The sequence below is a fragment of the Lemur catta genome, chromosome 8 (assembly GCF_020740605.2).
Source record: "Lemur catta isolate mLemCat1 chromosome 8, mLemCat1.pri, whole genome shotgun sequence".
NCBI lineage: Eukaryota > Metazoa > Chordata > Mammalia > Primates > Lemuridae > Lemur > Lemur catta.
The window spans coordinates 4,914,146-4,927,991 of record NC_059135.1 but is presented as its reverse complement, the minus strand read 5'-3'; the positions used below and the strand labels follow the sequence as shown (position 1 = coordinate 4,927,991).

General features: G+C 49.6%; 1 long non-coding RNA gene across 5 annotated transcripts; it reads left to right on the top strand.

The window, feature by feature from the left end:
* Positions 1–625: 625 nt before the first annotated feature.
* On the top strand, positions 626–12,846 carry LOC123643679. Of its 5 annotated transcripts, XR_006736880.1 has the most exons (8): positions 626–889; positions 2,138–2,331; positions 5,093–5,376; positions 5,982–6,090; positions 8,116–8,229; positions 9,387–9,898; positions 10,973–11,124; positions 12,807–12,846. It is a non-coding gene; the product is annotated as an uncharacterized LOC123643679 (long non-coding RNA). The 5 variants fall into 5 exon arrangements; XR_006736876.1 differs by having other exon boundaries at positions 9,387–11,124; XR_006736877.1 differs by having other exon boundaries at positions 626–1,053; positions 9,387–11,124.
* Positions 12,847–13,846: the final 1,000 nt, after the last annotated feature.

The following is a 13,846-nucleotide window of genomic DNA, read 5'->3' as shown; positions in this document are numbered from 1 at the left end:
ACTGTGCTCCTCCTGGCAGTCCAGCTAGAATCTGTCCCTTGCCTTGTCCTGCATCCGTTGGCTCACGGCCCCTCCATTCCAATGTCCCTGTCATCACTTCTCTGACTCTCTCCTCCTGCCGGCCACTTATAAAAACCCCGTGATGACATCAGACCCACCCGGATATACCAGGATAATCGCCCCTTCTCAAGATCCTTAGCTTGAGCACATCTGCAAGGTCCAAAATATAAAGTAACATAGTCAGAAGTTAAGTTTCGGGGATTAGGATGTAGATATTTGGGAAGAGGGGGCTGTTAATTCTGCCTGTTACTAGGCTGTCTTGCCATTTCTGAAAAATAATTTAAAAATTTAGATTTGGCTTGTTCATTTCTCTGTGTTTCAAATTAGAACAATTTGTTCCAGTTTATGTTTAGCTTCAGTCCCAAAGAAATTTAATATGTAACTAATAATTGCTGGTTATTAGGCTAATATATCATTTGGGACTTGGCTGTACTCATTCACGGGACTAAAAGCTGGTGGTGAATCAGTTTGTTATTTTTATTTCGGCTCTGTGTAGGACTTTAAAGACAATTTCAGGCTGTTTGCAAACTTAGAATGAATAAAATTAAAACCCAAATAAGACTCAGTTAAAGTGACAAGCAGATTTTACCAGGCTCCTTGGATGCAGACCATGGACGTGGCTTCAAGAGGCTTTGGCTGGTTGGTTGTTGCAGTCTGGGTTAAAAGAGGAACCGTTACGTTTTCTGGCCACACCGTCTGACAGAGGGAAGCAGGCACGCGGTTGGAAGGGAGACGTGTGCCCAGCCCCAGACTCTGGGCGCTGTCTGTGTGTGTCCCCTCTCGTGTGTTCTCAGGCCCCGCCGGGCCTGCCTGCGGAGACTCATTGCAGGTAATCCCACCTGTCTCCCCCCTGTTCCCAACTCAGACCGCTGCCTCGCAGCTCTCCCGAGGCTGCCCGGCTCCCTCCTGCTGGCCCTTGTCTGGTGTGACAGACAGCCCAACACGCTGAACCATCCTGACCTCCTTGCCGCCTTGCCTGACTGCACTGCCCGGGTGGGTCCAGCCCCTGCCTCCCACCCCCGCTCTTTCCAGTGGGGGCTCTTCATTGTGCCAGAGCTCCCTGGCGGGGTTGGAGGTGGGGGTGGGAGATTGTCATCTTCCTGGCTAAATGTGGGTTCCGGATCCTTGCCTTTGAGCCCCGTGCTGCCTGGGACTGCCTTGGCACCGTGCCCAGGGCCCTGGACAGCTCCAGTGTGCAGTGCAGAGCCCTCACCACATGCCTGCCGGCCACCTCCCTCTGCCTGGGCTGCTCCCCGTCCCCAGGCGTGGCCCGTGTCCTACCCAGCCCATATCCTCGCCCTTGACTCCGCAGCAGCACTCCCAGCCCCACGGCATCCCTGCCTTCAGGTTGCCCCGCGGCTCGCATCACGCTCAGGTGCACTCACGCTGGCAGTGCAGGGGAATGCGGCTTGGTAAAGTGCACTCGCTGTGGGGGTTCTGCCCAAGCTGCTCAGTTTGGGGAGCTGCTTTCTCATGTCGAGTCTGATTTCCAGACTCCAGCAATCTCGCTCTGGGAAGCACAAAGCCTGAGGTTTAGGAAGCCACGTGGCGGCAGCAGGGCGGATGCTCTCTTATTCTCCTGGGTGCCTTCAGGACAGTGCCCTGCCCTGGGGGTGCTGGTTCCCCAGTCCAGAGACCACCCCCAGTCTCTGCCAGGATGGAGGTGGGGTCACTAGGCTGGTGGGGGCAGGACAAGGAGATCTGCGGGTCTCTGAATTTTAATCGATTTTCAACCCATCCTCCCTGGTGTAGCCCACCCTCGCCTCCTTTCCAGAGTGCTGGGTGCCACCCCTGAGCTTCCTGGCTCTCCATGGTGCAAATCCAGCCTCTACTTAGTTTTTCTCACTGACAATTGAGGTTTCCCTGTTCTCTTTTTGGATAGCTCAGTTACAACTGGTGCCTCTACTCTTCAGCTTGCAAACCTTTTTGTTATTGTCTTGTCTTCTGTTCTATTTGCCTTTGGAGATTTAAGAACGAATACAACAAACGATGAAAGTAAACACCTTTACTATATTTTAGTGGGGTTTTAGGAGGAAAATGGGTCAAGTGCATGTGTGCAACTCTGTGACTTTTACAGGCTGCCTCCCTCGCCTGCCACTGCACACTCAGCAGCCCCGGACTCCCGAAGCATGTTCCTGGGGGTGGCTTCTGAAAGGACACTGTTCCCAGCAGGAGAGCACTGAGGGACAGGAAGTCACTCTGGATATGAGGAATTCTCATTCCACCTTTGGATGCTGCTGGCTGGTAACTGGGAGTCAGAACCTCTGTGTGGTAAGTAGCTTCCTGAGGTTCTGAATTAGGAATGGTTTAGAGCCCCCACTGCTCCTGGGAGTCTGCTCTCCCTCAATCTGTCCAGTTAATGTTCAATTTCGTTATTGCACCCCCCCTCGAATGTGCCTCCCCAGAGGTCTAGTGGGCTCAATCACATCCCTCAAAGTGAGGTTCTGTCTATTAATGAAAACGGGGCCCTCTCTGACTTAGGGATGCTGGGTGCCGTGAGCATCCACATCAGAGCTGGTTAACCCCCACGCTGCTGTGCCCAGGCCTGGTCCGGGCACCGGCCTGGCCGGCTGCATCCCCGCCTCTGGGCCCAGCCTGGGGCGGGGGGTGCTGACTCCCATTCCCTCAGGGCACCTCCCTGTGTCCTGGTGTTGGGCCCACAGCGACCATGAAGCTTTCTAGTTCAGAGAGGGAAAAGGCAGCTCATGAAATGATCGTGTCTGGCCTTGGCTTGACTGCCTTGTAACGTGTGGAACTACAATTCCAAGCGTGTAAGTTGCTTCTTGGAAACTCATTTGTATTCTTCCCAATCATGATCTGGGAGGGCTTATTTTCACCAGCTGGCTTGGCAAAGCTACCTACACCTTGGCTGTTAGTGTTTTCTGTGATCATCTAAGTAGGTGAAGAGAGGCGTAAGAAAGAGACCTGTAGGAAATAAATTTCATGATTTTCATTTTAACTGCTGTATAGAGTTTTTAAAAGCCAGCTTTATGGACATACAATTTACATAGAATGAAATTCACCAGTTCTAAGTGTACAGTGTGATAGTTTTGTGACAATAGTATACAGTCATGTAACCACCACTACGTTCAAGAAATAGAATATTTTCCACCCTGGAAAAGTCCCTCGTGTCTCTGGTCAGTGCCCCCTTCCCTCTCAGCCCACCCTCTGCCCCCAGACAACCACCCATCTGCCTTCTGTCCCTGTAACTTTGCCTTTTCTAGATAAATGGACTCATGCAGTTAGATAGTCTGGCTTCTTTCACTTAACCAACATAATGTCACCTGACTGTATACTGTTGTCACAAAACTATCAGTGTATCAGAAGTATGTTTCTTCTTTTTTTTTCCTTTTTTATTTTTCTTTTTTTTCTTCCTTTCTTTCTTTTATTTTATTTTATTTTATTTTTTTTAAACAGGGTCTTACTCTGTTGCTTGGGCTAGAGTCCACTGGGTAATCATAACTCACTACAGCCTCAAATTCCTGGGCTCCAGCGATCCTCCTGCCTCACCCTTTTAAGTAGCTGGAACTATAGGCATGCACCACCATGCCTGGCTAATTTTCAAAGTTTTTGTAGAGACAGAGTTTCACTATGTTGTGCAGGCTGGTCTCAAACTCCTGGCCTTAAGTGAACCTCCCACCTCGGTCTCCCAAAACACTAGGAGCTGATGTAAGCCACCGTGCCCAGCCAGAAGTGTGTTTCTTTTAGGCAATGTTCCATTATATGGATATACCACCATTTGTTTTTCCATTCATCAGTTGATAGACATTTGCTTGGTTGCCATCTCTGGCTATTACAAATGAAGCTGCTACAAACATGTGAATATGATTCTCTGTGTAGATTCTCACGTGCTTTCATTTCTCTTGGGAAGTACTTAGGAGCAGGTTTGCTGGCTCATGTGGTCAACATGTGTTAAACTTTATAAGAAACTGCATAACAGTAAAAGTCATAAGATGACATTTGTGGCTATTCACAGTTAAATTAATTTAAATGAAATGAAATTTAAAAGTCAGTTCCTCAGTTGCAGAAGCCACAGGTTAGGTGCTCAATAGCCACACAGGACTAGCAGCTACTGCATGGGAGAGCACAGTATTTTCCATCATCCTGGAAACTTCTCTCGGACAGCGCTGGTATAGAATTTAATGTTGAGTTGCAGAATTTAATACTGAGTTGCCGAATTTGATTTGGGAGAAACGTTTTTTAAGAAGCCATGAGTAGTCTTTCTCACTGTCGTTTACATGAACAACAAAGTCCTTGCAAATTTAGGTAAGAGAAGAAGCATCCCATCTTTGCCGAGCAAATGTTTGCAACAGCCCAGGGGCCCGGCAGCCTGAAGAAGTCATTGCTCATCCTCAGGCAGCCGGCTGTCCCTGTGGAGAAGCCACCCACGGGGATCTCATGCCCTCTGGTCTTGGAAAATTCCTGTAAACAGCTTAAAGACCCAAGGACTCTGTAGCATGGAGAGGGAGCTCTGCTGCTAGCTGGGACAATGCCAGAGGCTCTGTGGCAGGTAACTTAAGGAATTGATTGGAGCCACAGTCTCAGAGTAAGCCTTCTCCCTTGCTTCTCAGAGGGTCTCTTCGTTGCTCACTTATGGCAACGGGTGCAGAGCCCACCTGACAGTGCAGAGTACGGCCTGCCTCCACATTTCAGGGTTTCCAGTTCCAGTGACCTTGGCTCTATTTGAGTAAAGACGGTGGGATTTGACAAAAGAATTTCTTTCTGACTGTGGTCCAAGTGGGCTTGTTTCACCTTGGCTTTTCCATGTGTGGTTCTGATTTCCTGGCAGCTGCGGCTGCGGGTGAGGGATCCGGACCCAGGACAGCCGGGGCACTGACTGTGGGCAGGGCTCAGTGTCCTTGTGTGTGGCCTTTCTCAAGCAGGGAAGGCACATCACTGAAGAAGGGTTTTCTGTTACCTCTGGGGCAGTGTTGCATTTTGTGAAAGAAAGTATTTGAACCACTGACTTAAACAAAGCCAGCAAAACAATAGTTCCTCTTGTGGTCTTAGCTATTAATCTTCTTTTATGCAGGGGGAAATCAGATGCCTTAACGATGTCATCATTTGGCCTGGAAAAGAACCAGTGGCCCTAAAGGGTCCCATTGTTCCCTGACACAGTGGCTGAAGGGAACGGCACTTGCTGAGCAAAGAGGCCACATCTGCAGCTGGTCACGAATAGATGTGGCTGGAATCTTAACATCGGGAGAACATGCCGGAATGGCTTCGTGGATGTGATTCCTCATTTCCAAAGAGGCTCCCACATCTGTCATGTGCTTTCTTGCCACCCCAAATAAAAAGAGCTCAATGCTTTTTACGGTAAGTCTAGTGAATTGTCCCCCCGCTTACTCCATGGTTCCTTTCTCTCTTCACCATTGGTGGAAAGGTGATTTAGGGCAATGGGGCAATAGGGCAATAGAGCTATCCTATGCGAGGGGCCCAGAACCATCAAGGGGAACACATGTGTTGTGGATACTCCACACGGGGACACTGAATGGCATGGCCAGCCTGCTGCTGGGGTTGGAGGAGGGTAAGAGCTAAGTGCTGCCCCTCTGGGAAGGAAGGTTCTGGGAACTAAACTCTCCATGGCCTTTCGAGAATGGGCTCCTGGGGAGAAGGATGGGAAAGAAAAGACAGGTGGGATAGAAAAAGGGAGGGACACTAGACAAGACATAGAGGAGACTCTGGACACCCATCAGGATTTAACTCTGTGTGCACCAAAAGCTACCTTGATGGCAAATGACAGTTCACAAAATGGTCTTGTAGTGTGACTATGCTCTGCTTCCATACGCCCTCACAGAGACTGTGCAGCCAGCAGGTTACATAACTGACTTTCAGTGGATCAACTGCAAAAGTGGCCTCAATTTTCCACCCCTTCCTATACTGTGCCTCTTGCAATGTGACTTTGTACTCTTTCCTTCAAGAGCTGGAGCCCATTTCTGCATTCCTTGAATCCAGCCTGGTCTCCTGACTTGCTTTGACCAACAGAATGGAGGTGGAAGCAATGGAATTGCTCTGAACCCAGGCTTCCAGGTATTTGGTACAATTCTGCTCCCACCTGCCCCCGACCTGTGCCATGAGAGCAAGCCCAGCTCAGCGGGGAGGATGAGAGACCGTGTGGGACAGAGAGCTGCATCTCCGTAGCTGGGCCCACTGTCGAGCAGCCAGCCTCCAGCCAGTGTGACCTGCAGATGAGCCCCAGGGACCTGTCCAGGCACATGCCAGGCTCGTGAGGAGTCACACAGGATTGTTTCTTTACACCACCAAGTTTTGGGGTGGTTTGTTACACAGCCACAACTAACTGATAACTCTTTTTAAGAGTTATTGAGGGTAAAGGGATTACAGATGACATCAAATCATAATAAAAGCCAAACTACAGTCAGCATGGGCTGTGCGGGAGCGATGAATGGGATGAGGCAGAGCCCTGTGGTATGTTACCCAGGCGTGGCAACTAGCGGTGAGGAGGTTGATTGCAGCCCGCACAGGCTTGTCAGAGGACAAAGCTCTGCCCTGGAATCGCTCAGTATCAAGGAGGAGACCAAGCTACAGGGGACTCAGCCTCTCACTCGCTGTTGTCTCAAAAGCCAGCGTTCAGCACCTGCAGAGGCGAGCAGTCTCCCAGCTCCCAATGTTATGCAGCTAGTCAGTCTGCAAACCAGGTCTCGGGAATTGGTAATTAGAGTTTCCTGTAAGACTAATAACTTTATTGAAGCAGACACAGACTATTGTGTCACACTACTGAGAGAAAAGAGCTGTTAACACATTGGTGAGTATCCTTTACTTATCTCAGGTGCAAAGCCACATGCACAGTTTTCATAAGATTCAAATTTATGCCTTTTACCTTTCTAAAATTACAAAATATCACATGCTCATTGTAGACAAATAATAGGGAGTGTCTAAAGTCAAATGTGAAAATCCTCCTCTTCCCCATAACTGTGGATTTCTGCCAGGTCATATTGTAACATCATTCCCTTTGTAATCTTGATTTATGTCCTGCGTTCTAAAACACCTGTTTTCCAGCCATATCCATTTCACTACCCGCTTATCCCACGGAGCTCCTGTTCAGATTATTTGTTTTATTGTTTTAATTTCCAAGAACTGTTTACTGTCTTCTCATTGATCATTTTCATAGCTGCCTGTTCTTGTTTAATGAATGCAGCATTGATTCTTAAAGTTCTCCACAGGTATTAATTAGGCTTTTAAAAAACTTTTTCTTTCTTGTGTTAGCCATTTTTCCTTGCAACCTGTTTGCTATGCTTGCCACTTTCAGGCAGTTGGTTTTCCTACAATGTCTTATGATTCTTGTTTGTGGATTGAACTCTCAACGAAGATCTAGATTTAATCAGTACTGGTCACTGTTGTGAGCATCCTCTGAAAACATGAAGGCCCCTGCTCCAGTTGTCTAGTTATGTATTAATATATCCCAGGAGTGCAGCACTTGGCTGCATGCTTGGGGCAGCTTGCTTGTGGCTGCAAGGAGAAGGTGACGTATGTGCCAGCAGGGGCTTCTCTGTAGTTTGTGTGGGTAGAGAAGTGGCTGGTGGACCAGAGAGTCTCTTTGGTGAGGAAGAAAGAGAGAAGGTATCACGGGAGCAGCGTGGGTTAGTTTCAGGATCACGGGGAGGGTGTGTTACAGCTCAGCTCACTGGGGCCCCCTGCTGAGTTTCTGATTCAGAGGTCTTGGGCAGGGCCTGAGAATTTGCCTTTCTAACGTGTTCCCGGCAGATGCTGATGCTGCTGGTCCAAGGACGGTGATCCGAGAAACACTGGGTCAGGGGACCTCAGGGCTGCCTGGGGGCAGCCTCCCTCTTCCATGGACCCGATGCTCTCGTGCAGCCACAGACCTGCAGCACAGTTCTGGGCCCTTCTAGAACCCGGCTGCTGACTCACAGCACCTGCCTGCTCCTAGCACCAAGTACTTTCTAGTTTGAGACGTTTCTGAGCCTGTGCAGTGCAAAGTAGTCTGTCCCCTTTTTCTGCAGCCTCTGTTGGGCTGTGATTGCTTCGGCTCTGACTGAGTTTCCTCACTCTCCTACCTTCTGTCCTCATCACTCCCAGGTGTCCAGAGCGTCCTTGTGTTGCTGCCACCTGGCTGGGCTTCCCGGCATTGCCGCGAGCGTCTCCTCCTCCCGCTTTCTGACGTTGATATGTCATTTCCAAACGTTCCTGAAGGTAAAGAAAATTATATAATAAACCCCCGGGTACCCACAGCTACATTTTAAAGGCTTTTGCCATTTAAATATTTCTTCTGTCCTTTAAATAAGATTTGGAGAGGAAGGCTCATAAGCCAAGAGTTTAATCCGCCATCTGGAGCTGGTACCCCTCGCCCTTGCGATCTTAAATTCATTATTATTCAAGTTTGTTTATAAGTTTCCATTCTCAGCGTTCCCACGAACCCAGTTATTCTAGCCACATTGTGTTTCTAGAAAATATTACCCATGTAGTACATTCAGTTTTCCTTTCATGAACAGCCACGAACAAAGCAAGCATGTAACAGTGGAGACCAAATGGAAACAAAAAGCACAGTCTCCTCCGCAGGCCTCGCAAACCTTTAAACCTGAATACAAGAGCGAGGCTTTTAGCATTAATAGTGGCCACACAGGAGGTCAGTGACTATTGATTTACAGGTGAAACGTTCTCCTGTGTTTACCTGGTGTCTCCAGCCAGATTCCCCCACCTGTCCCTAGACACCAAGCCTGGGCTACATGTGCGTAAACTTCCAGGCAAGAGTGATTTACGAAGGTGGAGACTGACCGTGTTGACCTTCTTGAGAGTTAATACCCTTCTGTGTATGTAAGAAATACACAGCTGGACACAGACAGTGGCAATTTAGGACAAAGTTTTCCCTGCCCCCTGGCGTGTGCTCTTGGGCACAGTACTTAACCTCCCTGATTCTTGACTCTCTCACCTGTTAAAGGAGACCACCAATGTCAACCTCACAGAATTATTGGGAGGATCAAATAGCATCATGTACAGAAATCTCCCGGGGTTCTAGCTGGTGCAGCAAAGGTGCTCAACGGAAGGTCACCCCCTGCAACCTGGCCTTGCCCTGGTGTGATCACTGTTTTGCCGTGCCGGGTGGGAGCAGGGGAGCCCAGGATGGAGTTGGAAGTGTTAGAACCCTCTTTACTGTGCAGGTAACCAAAGTTTTCCCTGCACGTATCAACCAGGACATTTTCAGTCGTAAATAACAGAGATCCAACTCAAAGCGGCTGAAGCAAAAAAGAGAAATTTGTTGGTCTGGTGACTGGAATGTCCAGGGACATGGGTCGGATCGAGGGGCTTCCTGGTGTCAGCCTGTCTCTCTTCCTGTCTCTCTTCCGTCCCAGGACTGTGAGGAAGCGGATTCTGCCACAGCCTGAATTGGCCGGGAGGCAGAACCCCGCCAGAGCCTCCACACATGGGCACGGCCTGCCCGAACCCTGATTTTGGCCTCGTGAGACCCTAAGCAGAGACCCAGCCAGACCCACTGAACTGCTGACCTGTGGAAACTGTGGGTAATAAGTCTGAGTTGTGTTAAGCCTCTGAGTTCGTGGTAATTTTTATGGCAGCGATAGGAAATGAACACACCTGGTGTCCTGGCACGGGGCCTCTCAGGACAGAAAACACCAGTGCTGCCCTCCCAGGAATCCGCCCACGCTGCCAAGGCAAACTGCTGTGAGTTTCGTTCCTGGCGGGGTCTCCTCTAGACAGCGCCATGCCCTCCCTGGGCCGGCACCAGAATTTTCCAAGCACAGGTAGGTGCCAACAACCCCATCCCGAGTTAGACGTCTGCTATGGCTGAACGGGAGTGCAAAGCCGTCCCTCCAACTGCTGCTGGTGGATTTGTCTCATCAAGCTTGTAAGTTGTACTGGGAACTATTTTTGTTTTAAAAAAATTAGTTTTAAGGTTCCTGGGAGAAAGCAGGTTTTAATAGAGGGAGAAAGCTCGGCTGGGGGTGGGGTGGGTCCTCATCTGCAGGTTTGCTTGGTCCGGGCAGTCACAGCCCAGAGCCTGGGAGTCTGTGCAGGAAAGTCAAGGGCAGCCGTGGGCAGAGCCCAGACAGGGCACAGGGTGGGGGGGACCTTGTTAATGAATGATGAACACCAGCTATCATTTTCACTCATTAATTTTTTTAAAAACTATAAAGATATTATTGTACAATACAGAAGTGTATTAAATAAATATGGAAGTGCATCTTCCCAATCTTACATCCCACAGACAGCCACTGTTACCAGTTTGCAGTTTTTCATTCCAGACATCTTCTGTGCGTACAAACCTGCTGTCTCACTTTCTCGCTCTCTTGCTTTCTTGTATTCTTTCTCTATCCTATTAAAACTGTGTTATAGATATTTCCCCAAGCTTCGAGTTACAAATCAACATTCTTTCAACAATTGCAGAGTTTCCTTTATGCAGATACACTGGCCCCAGTCGAGGATCATGTGTGGTAGGTTGTGATCATGTCTCACCATTGCACGTCTGCGGGAGGAGCTGCCAGGGCGCAGTCCGTCTGCATTTTAGATTAGACAGAGATTGCTGAATCTTTTGAGCCTTGGCACTTTAGTTCACTCCCTTTCTGACTCCATCCTACAGTCGCCTTGCAGGCTTGGGGACGTGTCACTCCAAGAGTGCCCGCTCGTACCTCCCTGGACTCTGCTCTCACATGTTCCTAAAACCTCAGGATTTGAAGCAGATTCCTACTAAGCTCAAAGCTCCATCCCATTTCATCCCAGAGGATTACTACTGCCACTGGTTTCTGCTCAGTCTGATGTGTTGCCATCAGCTGGTAAAATAGTCCTCGCTCAGCATGCAGGCTGGTCTCCAGGCCCCAGGACCCCACTGGAAAGGCCGTCCCTGAGTGCCACCCCGCAAGGCACACCTGCTCCTGCTGCAGCTCACACGTCACCTCCTTGGCTCCTGCCCCCACCATCCTAGGTCTGCACTGCCTGGCGGAGCGCCTGCTGGGCTGAGCTCACTGCGGACGGAGGGCTGCAAGTTCTGGGGAGGAAGGATCTTCTGTGATGGCTACTCCCGGGAGGCCGTCTGCCATCTTCTGTGCTGCCCTTCCCTGCGGCCAGGAAGGACAGGTGCGGGGACTGCCCAGTGTGCGTGTGTGGTGCAAGAAATGGGAGGGAGCCCGGTGCCAGCCGGCCATGTCAGAGGGCTTCTCCCTCCAGAGGAAGGTGTGCATGTGTGTATGCATGTGTGTGTGTCTATGTGTGTGTATGTGTGCATATATGTGTGCGTGTGTGTGCTTTCTCACGCATAAATTGCCCCTGCTTCTTCTGTCTACCGCACTTTTTCCCCTGCATGGGCTACAGGGAACATGACACTCTGTCCGTTCTCTCACTCCCCTCTGTGCAGTCAAGTGTGTGGTGTGTGTGTGTGTGTGTGTGTGTGGTGTCAAGTACAGTGGTTTGCTGGTGAATGTTTTTTTGTTTTTTTTTTTTTGAGACAGAGTCTCACTCTGTTGCCCAGGCTAGAGTGCCGTGGTGTCAGCCTAGCTCACAGTAACCTCAAACTCCTGGGCTCAAGTGATCCTCCTGCCTCAGCCTCCTGAGTAGCTGGGACCACAAGCATGTGCTACCATGCCCGGCTAATTTTTTCTGTATATTTTTAGTTGTCCAGATAATTTCTTTCTATTTTTAGTAGAGACAGGGTCTCACTCTTGCTCAGGCTGGTCTTGAACTCTTGACCTCGAATGATCCACCCCTCTCGGCCTCCCAGAGTGCTAGGATTACAGGCGTGAGCCACCGAGCCCGGCCTGCTGGTGAATGTTAACCAACCACCTTCTTGGGGCAGGGTGGTCGGGGAGTGGAGCTAGAGCTCTGATAGGCATTTGCCTATTTATGTAGCACAAACACTTCCACCCTGGCCAGTTTCAAGCTACCGACATGACAGCACTGGACTGGGAGTTGGAGAAAGGTGCACCCTGGTCACCATTATGCAGGATTCCCCCCACACAGACACACAGATGAGAATAGTCCCAGGAGCACTGGTAATAGTAAAATAAGCAAGAAGTGATGTATTTTTGAGTATTTATTACTATGTTTTTAATATAATCTATTTCTAAGTCTATATATTTTCATTTTACTGATGGCTATATGTAACAATTGGCTTGTAAATTTCCTAAAACTGCCACTGTGAGGTCTCAGGAGCTGGTAAAAGCCAATGTGGCCCTCAGAGGGACGCAAAGGCCTCAGATTCAGGCATTTTCTTAAACATTTAGGCTCAGCGGTTCCGCTTTGTCCTGTACAGCCCTTTGGGGTGAAGAACGGGAATTGTTTAAAAAAAAAAAAAAGTGTGCTCTCTTTGATTCTAACGGATGCTAATTGCTTCTGTAAATATGGTTTGCTGACTTAGCTTAAGTGGAGCCGAGACGGTCGTAACAGGCCTGGGGAGATAACCGCAAGTTACTTCCTGATAAAGGACTGGAGAGTCCCGGGTCCTCCAACCAATTAACCAGATAAGAAGGGCAAAGCATAATCAAAAGCCAGTCCCGCAGCTTGAAAGCCAACCAATCAGGAGCCAAGACAATCAGCCACTTTTGAAAGAGCAAATGAATTAAGGGAGGGAGGGGGGATGGCATGCCCCCTGCATGTACTCTGCTAGAAAAAGTACAAAAGACATGCGCCCCTGCTGCGCGGGGTCCCTGCCCATGGAAAGAGACCACTGTGTTGGTGCTCGGGGCTTGGACCCTAGCTCGAGCTAGTCAATAAAACTCCTTTGCCCTTTTGCAGCCTCAGTGACTCTGTCTTTCTGTTCCCAGGGCCGAGGGGAACCAGCTCTAACATTTTGGGGGCTCGTCCAGGATTCCAAAACCCCCGGAACAGAATCCGGATCCGAGGAGGAGTTGGAGCTCTGAGAATCCGTACGGTGTAGGTAACTGGACCCTGGGAAGTGACTGGCAGAAGACAGGTGGACGCGCTGGTGGGTCACCGGTCGGGAGTGAAGGGAAACGTCCCTCGCCCCCGCGGTAGGTTCCATTTCTCTTTTGTTTTTCCAAAGAGTGGGAGGCACTCCCGAGTGGGGGGTAAGTCCAGGGCTACTCTGCGGAAACTCTATTTGGGAAAGCGAAACCAAGTGGATCCGCTTGATGTGGAATCCAAGCGGTAGCCGGCTAAAATTTCTGTTGATTTATGTCGTTCCGTTGTTTGTCTTTCGTTTCCAACGAGCGGGAGGCACTCCAAGGGGTTAAGTCCGGGGCCGCTCAGCGGAAAGCAGTTTCCAACGGGCGGGAAGCACCCCGAGAGGGGGTAAGTCCGGGGCCGCTCGGTGGAAATTCTGCTTCTATTTGTCTGAGTTTTAGATGGTTAACACAGGACCAGTCTAGTATTGTCTGTTTGTGCCTTTGTGGATTTCTTTTGAGTGATACTGGCCAATTTGTGAGAGAAAGACCAAGAAGCGAGTCCGGACTCTTAGGTCAGGCATGTGATTGGAATTAATGCTTACTGTGTGAGTGTCTGCAAGTGCAACTAATGGTGAATGAGATTTGTGGGTGAGTCTGCTGAGCCGAGGTGCTGCTGAGTGGAGCAGCCCAACAGCTTCTCCTTTTTCTATGGCCCTCTCAATCTCTGGATTTACAATCTCCTAGTTACAGGTTGTTCTTTGGGGGCTTCCTTCCCTGTTGGCGCTACTGCTTGGTATTGGCTTGTATGCTGTTACCCCTCAATCTTGGGGACCTCTAAAGAAGGCTGCCTTCACACTTCTCTACTGGCTCTTGGTGGGACTCCTTGTGTGGCTGCGAACTGCCCCTCCTTTCTAGTGGCTTTGTGTCATGGGGTGTCTTTTGAACGTTTTCATTGCCCC